This window comes from Corvus hawaiiensis, chromosome 26, assembly GCF_020740725.1.
Source record: "Corvus hawaiiensis isolate bCorHaw1 chromosome 26, bCorHaw1.pri.cur, whole genome shotgun sequence".
Lineage (NCBI taxonomy): Eukaryota > Metazoa > Chordata > Aves > Passeriformes > Corvidae > Corvus > Corvus hawaiiensis.
Genome location: NC_063238.1, coordinates 6,015,778 through 6,022,663, shown reverse-complemented (window position 1 = coordinate 6,022,663; position 6,886 = coordinate 6,015,778). Strand labels below are relative to the sequence as shown.

General features: G+C 42.9%; 1 long non-coding RNA gene across 2 annotated transcripts; it reads left to right on the top strand.

Moving 5' to 3' along the window:
* The first annotated feature begins 904 nt into the window (after positions 1–904).
* Positions 905–3,882, top strand: LOC125316943. Of its 2 annotated transcripts, XR_007199920.1 has the most exons (4): positions 905–993; positions 3,014–3,119; positions 3,357–3,518; positions 3,794–3,882. It is a non-coding gene; the product is annotated as an uncharacterized LOC125316943 (long non-coding RNA). The 2 variants fall into 2 exon arrangements; XR_007199919.1 differs by lacking the exon at positions 3,357–3,518 and having other exon boundaries at positions 3,794–3,877.
* Positions 3,883–6,886: the final 3,004 nt, after the last annotated feature.

The window sequence follows — 6,886 nt, the reverse complement described above, 5'->3', positions numbered from 1 at the left end:
CCAACCTGAACAATTCCGTGATTTTACGATTCTGTAATTCTATATATATTTCACATAACACAAAAACCAGCATTATTAATATTAACAACAAGGTGAACCAGTGGCAACTTAATTAAGGGAGCATAGAAGATAAAAACCAAGATATGGGTGTGGCAGAGAGGGAAAAGCCAAAAGCAACTAATTACCATGAGTTTCAAGAAAGGCTAGGGTTCAGAAAACCATACATAAAGCCTACGGTTCCAGGGACACTGGGGCTGCAAAAGGCATGCCAAGTGCACCAATGCAAATTTTGAGGACTTTTGCCAGGAGCGCTGAATCACCCCAGACTTTTAGATTGCCTTCTTCAAATGCACGCTTTATGGGAAGACCTGGGGTTTATTACTTCCTTTTCAGGTAACCACCCTCAGATATTCAAAGAGCACAAGCACTTTTCTTGAGGGTATTCACACTCCTTTGTGAAGCTATACTGGAGCTGCAATAGGAAGCACAGGGGGCAGTTTCACAATGCAGGACAGGGACAACACTTAAAAGCCTTTAAGTGTTCTTGACTCTCAGTCCCAGCCCATGACATGACACGATATCCAGTTCCTTAGGACACAGCAACTTCAATTAGGAAGAAAATCAAATTTGCCATCCAAAAGAGCAGTTTAATACTGAACCTGCATGCTATGCCCAATGTTTTCTGTTTGCTTTGCTGGGTTAGCTTTCAGATGGATGAGCTCCCCAGTCTGCATGGAGGAGGTGGAAACACAGCTGGGGATATGTTGCAGAGAGATCAGGCAGGTTTGGGCTTGTACCAAGCTAAAGAGCTAAAGGTGGGCAGCACCACACAGGGACATAAACCTGCTTCAACTGGCTCAGTTTGCAGAAGAGCTTCATGATTAGCTGTGCTGGTACAACTAGGGGAAGAGGTGTGTGGGACCAGAAATAAGCATGGCAAGAGGAGCAAAAACTCTCTTCAGCTGTGATTGCCACCCAACTGCTGAGGAACTGGTAACATTTACTGTCAATTCTGCAGCTTCCTGCAATTCTGGAAACAAGAGAATATACTGGCTTGTTTTGGGTGGACAGAAAATCTGTGACCACTCTGGGAGGTGCCTCTGTTAACCAGCATGGTGTTAAAATGAACTTCTGCCTAGCTGAGATGGTCTTACCATCACAACCCTTTCTTGAAGGCCCTGTTAGAATCCATCAGCAGTTAAACCTCTCAGGCAATATATAATAGACTTTTAAAGAAGACTCTCCACAAAGCTTTGAAATACAGCTTTTCACAGCCTTGTACTTATATGTCATCAGTTCCTTTATAAAGGGAATGGGTATTTCATGCTAGTGGATATTTACAACTCATATGTAAATGTTGTTCTAATTTGATAGCATTTTTACTTACTTTACATACTTTAACTTCTGCGCACAAGACCAGAAATTACTATCAGGTCATTACTATAATCTCTTTATCTTGGACCCCTAAACTTTACTCCACGCTAAGTTAAGTAATTTATTTGATCAAAGTGTAGGCTGTACTTGACAGCTGCCATAAAATCCCTTATACTCCTGCAGTTTGACGTCTTCCCCATTGCTTTATTGTCAGCACAGCAGTTTCCTTGCTGTCACCAGCAGATTTTTCTGCTTTCCCTGATTTTTATAACACTGTCTCAGACTGCTTTGTACAGCTTCAGTGCAATTCACAAGTGCTGGGCATTTCCTAAGCTGAAATGCATTGTGGTTCAGAGTCTCCACAGCCATGGTGTTCAGTTACCAGTGAAATTACATTTAACTCCCAAGCTGTTTACAATTCAAACAAAAGGATTTCTCTGTATAGCATCCAAAACCAACAAAGTTACCAGCACTTAAGCTTTTTGCACAAAGATCAAATATAAAAGAATCTCCCTCCTCATATATCCTTTGGTGGCAGTCTTCTGCATACCATATAGCTTAGCTTGTATCTACAGAGCCTCTTTTTATGTATCACATAAGTTTCTACCGATAAGCTCACTCTTCTAATCCTCTAAGGGTTCCATACAAATTCAGCCTTTTCCCTTCTAAACTTCTTAATTTCTTACTTATTCAGAAGATATTTCTACACTTCACTTCTTAAAGACTTGGAGATACAATTTTTTTTCAGAATACCTGTTAAGCTTTGTACCTAACTGGCCTATTAACAGATCTATGACTCATAAAAAGAGCTAAATTCCACTCTTTCCCTTTATCCTAAACCAGGTTTGACTGTACCCATAAAATTGCATTAGGTCTTGAAGGAGTACACTAAAAAAAACTGCAGTTAGCTAAGTGCCAATCTGATTTATAAATTATCTGTCCATTAAAATTTGTTCTAAATATTTTGGCTAACCATTTTTCTATCAGATCAAGCAGAAGGTGCCTGTATCAGAATTCCCCAGACCACCCCACAGGTCCCTTCCCACTCCTTGACTCCTGAGCTCACAGCACCTGGCTGCAGCTGCTCCTCTGCAAATCCAGGCTTGGACCCTGCTCCTTCTTTCCAGTCTCACCATAGTCAGCTCTCTTTCCATCACACTTTGCATCTGCTTTCACCTTGGATGCCCTCTCTTCTGTTTTCCCTTAGGCCTTCTCCTGAATCACAGGTATTGCGTTCTATAATCTCGGCACTGCTGCAAAACCAGAACCAAGCCTGGTACAGAGCCAGACTTGCTGTAAGCAGCATTCCCTGGAAACAGCTTAGTGCACTGAGAAACTCATGAGAGTGAGTAGGCAGGAGGGCAAAGCAATCTCTCCTGGCAATCAGACAGTGAGGAGCTTTGCTGCCTTGCTGCTGGCAGAACATCTCAGTATCCATGCTAAGCTGACCTGGAGCAATGCAGGAGACAGGCTTTGCACAGTTCATACCAGGGGACCATGTATGCCCGTGACAGCTCTAGTTCTGTCAGTGTGACCTGCTGCAAGCTCCAGGACTTGGATCCTGTCCTAGTGAGGAATACAGACATAATTCCTACATGGACTGCAGCTTATAGCCCCTTCCTGTATTTATATTTTACAGAATCATACACTTGTTGAAGTTGGAAAAGACCACTGGAGAACATGTAGTCCAACCCCCTCTGCCAAGGCAGAGTCACCCAGAGCAGGTGACACAGGCACAAGTCCAGGTGAGTGAATGTCTCCAGAGAGGGAGGCTCCACAACCTCCCTGGGCAACCTGTTTCACTGCTCTGCCACTCTCAATGTAAAAAAGTTCTTCCTCATGTTGAGGTGTAACTTTGTGTGTTTTAATCTATGGCCATTGCTCCTCTTCCTATCACTGGGCACCACTGGAAAGAGTCTGGCACCATCCACTTGTCACCCACCTTTGGGATATTTACATTCATGAATGAGATCCCTTCTCAGTCTTCTCCTCTCTAGACTAAACAGTCCCAGCTCCCAAAGTCTCTCCTCATCTGAGAGATGCTCCAAACCCGTAATCATCTTTGTGGACCTCCTCTGTACCCTCTCCAGTAGCTCCTTGTCCTCCTTGAACTGTGGAGACCAGAACTGAACACAATACTCCAGGTATGGCCTCACTAGGGCCCAGTAGAGGGGGAGGATCACCTCGACCTGCTGGCCACACTTGTCCCAATGCACCCCATGACATTCTTTGCCCTCCTGGCCACAAGGGCACTGCTGACTCATGGTCAGCTTGTCATTCACTAAGACTCCCAGTTCTCTGCAGAGCTGCTCTCCAGTAGGTCAGCCCCAGCCTGTCCTGGGGTTATTCCTCCTCAAGTGCAGGACCCTACACTTACCCTTGCTGAATTTCATTAGTTTCTCTCTGTCCAACTTTCCAGCCAACCAAGATTCCACTGAATGGCAGCCCAGCTTTTAGGTGAATTTGGAGCCATTCCTTCTCCACAAAGGAAAAGGAAGCATCCACAACAAAGGAGCACACTGCTGTGGGAAGGAAACCTTTGAGAAAAGTTGGACTATAGATACCTAGGAACTCTTCAGTTGGGATGCACTCTAAAATAGAAACATTCATGCACCTTTTTTTGCCTTGTTTGGTCATCATGCTTCACACACTTTTTAACATTCTGCTTTTATTTTACATACTAATTTAAATAAAGCCCTTAACAATACCCCTAAGTTTGGTATGTCTCTGCACAACCCTCCTGAGGCTCTCAGCTCTTCACAGTCAGGATATAAGAAAGAGCTATCCATAACTGGCACTGCTGCTGCGAACAGGATTGGATGAGGTGGTATCACAAACAAAGCAACCAGGAAAGAACAGAAAATGTAAGAAAAGAGAGAGAAATGAGGAAGAACTTGATTGCATAAACCAAATGACAACTATTCATAGCTGTCCATACATACACACTACATCAATCAAATGCTCTGTGCAAAGGAAAGCTACCCCACACTATGAAAGACCTTGTATGGGACTCTGTCATGGACTACCTTCCCAGCACTGACAGGGAAATGCAGTGGCTGCAGCTGGGGCTGGCACTTCCACAGCAGGTTCCCCTCAGGTACTCTGGTACCATCCAACAGCCATCTGCCCTCTCAGCCTCTCAGAAGCACAGACAGCGCAGATCTTTTCCATGCGCTGCAGATCGAACTCATCTCCGAGCCTGAGGGACTCCTCGTCTTTTCCACAGACACACTGCAACTGCAGACACAAAAACTGAGCGGGAAGGTTGCCCATGAATGGTTTCATAAACGGTCAGAGCCACAGAGAAACAACAACCTCTTGCAACACAGCACTTCTGTGGCTGCTGACAGACCCTGTTAACCTGCTTGCGTGGCTGGGGCTGTGGAGGATGTGGGCACTGCCTGCTTTTCCACGAGTCAGCAACGACGCTGGCAAAGCAGCCGTGACAATATACTGCACTGTAAAGTACTGCTGACAAAACACTGCTAGCCTGGACAAGGATGGGAGCTCACTAGTTTATACATTCTTGCCACAGACTCTAAAAGTCAGACACGAAACTCCCTGTGTTCTGGCATGCTCCCCATTTTCAAAAGGAACATTTCCATTAGAATTTTTCCTCACCCCTCATGTAAAGGAATAAATTTGCTTCTGCTAATAATGAACACAGATACTTTTTTATCCTCGTTGATTTCATTTTATGCCTACACCATGGTCTCTGGAAACTCATCTTACAGGTTGAAGCAATAAAGAAACCCTGCCAAAACTATCTTTATACCATCTGCCAAGAGCACTTTGCAAAGATCTCTGTGGTGTTCTGGAGCCCAGGAGAAGTCAATAGCACCCTGGATAAACATGAGGAACCCGATTTTACAGATCTTGGGAGAATAGCATGGAAGATGCCAAACTGCAACCTTTAAAAATTATATTAGTAATTACAGAATAAGATTGCTACAGAGAAACAGGCTGCCAGCATATTGTCTACTGGTTGTGTGATCGCATTCGGTACTGACCAGACTCTTCTAAAACCTGGCACAGATGGTACATACAGTATCACAGAAATAAGGAGCCCTCTGTGCACTGTCCTCTTCACAGCTTACATTACTGTTAATATTTTCTGTCTATGTTTACTGCAGGCATAAAAATGTAAGTAACAAGTAATAAATCCATTAATTTTCTACACCTCTGTAAGGTCTTTGCAAACTTCAGTGGGACAAAAAGCCTAGTATTTCACTTTCTTTCAGTTAAGAAACCAGTTCATAAAGTTGCGGGTTTTCTTCCTTCTTCTGGGTTTCCTCCACGATAGTGGACTTTTGAACAGTTCCTGTTTACTGAACACACACAAACTGTTACTGATAGCATCAGGCAGCACTACTGTTGGCTATTCTGCCCAGTATTTTTAAAAGGGCACATATAAAAACTATGCATGTTTGTAAAGTCTTGCATTCATTGCTCATTACTGACACAAGTCTACTTTGTCTAACGTGAACCCTGTATTGCTGCATAGCTTCTTACCATTAATCATTATATGAAATGCTGAACTGTGAAATCAATATTAAGGAACGTGATCAGTGTATCCTTTCAAGCTCCCACTCTGCCAGAGAAGCAACTGCAGAGGAAAATAACAAACAATAAAACCATCAACTTGTGCCTCAAAAGGAACGGGAAGCTGGAAAATGTGGATGTTCTAGTTTTTGCCTAATAGCACATAAAGTTTAACTTCAGCATAGTTGGAGTAAAATCCAACTCCTGAATCCCATTTCAAATGAAATGCTTTCTCATTCTACGATCCTTTAATTTTCACTCCCGGCACATACATGTGCACTTCAGAGAGGGTGTGATCCTGCAGGACACTGGACATATAATCAGGTAATTGTAGGCCCCATTAAAATGGAAATGCAGAGGAGATGATATAGCAACTTCAGCTTTCAAGGCTGATCTTAATTTTGGTCTTTATAGTTTTCACATTCTTGATTTCCTGAGTTTAACACTTAAAAAAATTTAAATGCAACATCCCAAGCAAAGAGTTATAATGATCCCTAGTAATTACTTCTTCCCACAATCACTACCAAGTTTTGTTTCTACAACCTGTGTATCGACAAGAACATTGCTCTCGAGTAAAAAATACTAATTCAAACAATGCTGAATTAACATAGTTCTTCTGTTTGTAACTTACTGAAAACTACTAAAAAGAATCAGAAACAAGAACAGAAAGAAATCAGAGACTCTTCTCAGTTCATACCCCAGATGTCCATCCTGGCTATGAAGTTTCACACTCCCTCAAAACAACTGAGGTGCAAAGAAAAAGTATAAATTAAGACAGGCAGGCCTTTATCACACCACTTGGCTAAGGAAATAGTGGATTTGCTTCATTTTACTGAATGAGAGGAATTCTTCGAGGAACGGGGTGGCAGAAAGTCCCGAACTTTCCGAACCAGTATGACAAAACCAAGAGATGCTCAGAAGTGACGCTCAGCACCGCTAACAGTGCATCTTCAGAAATTTAGCGGCAATT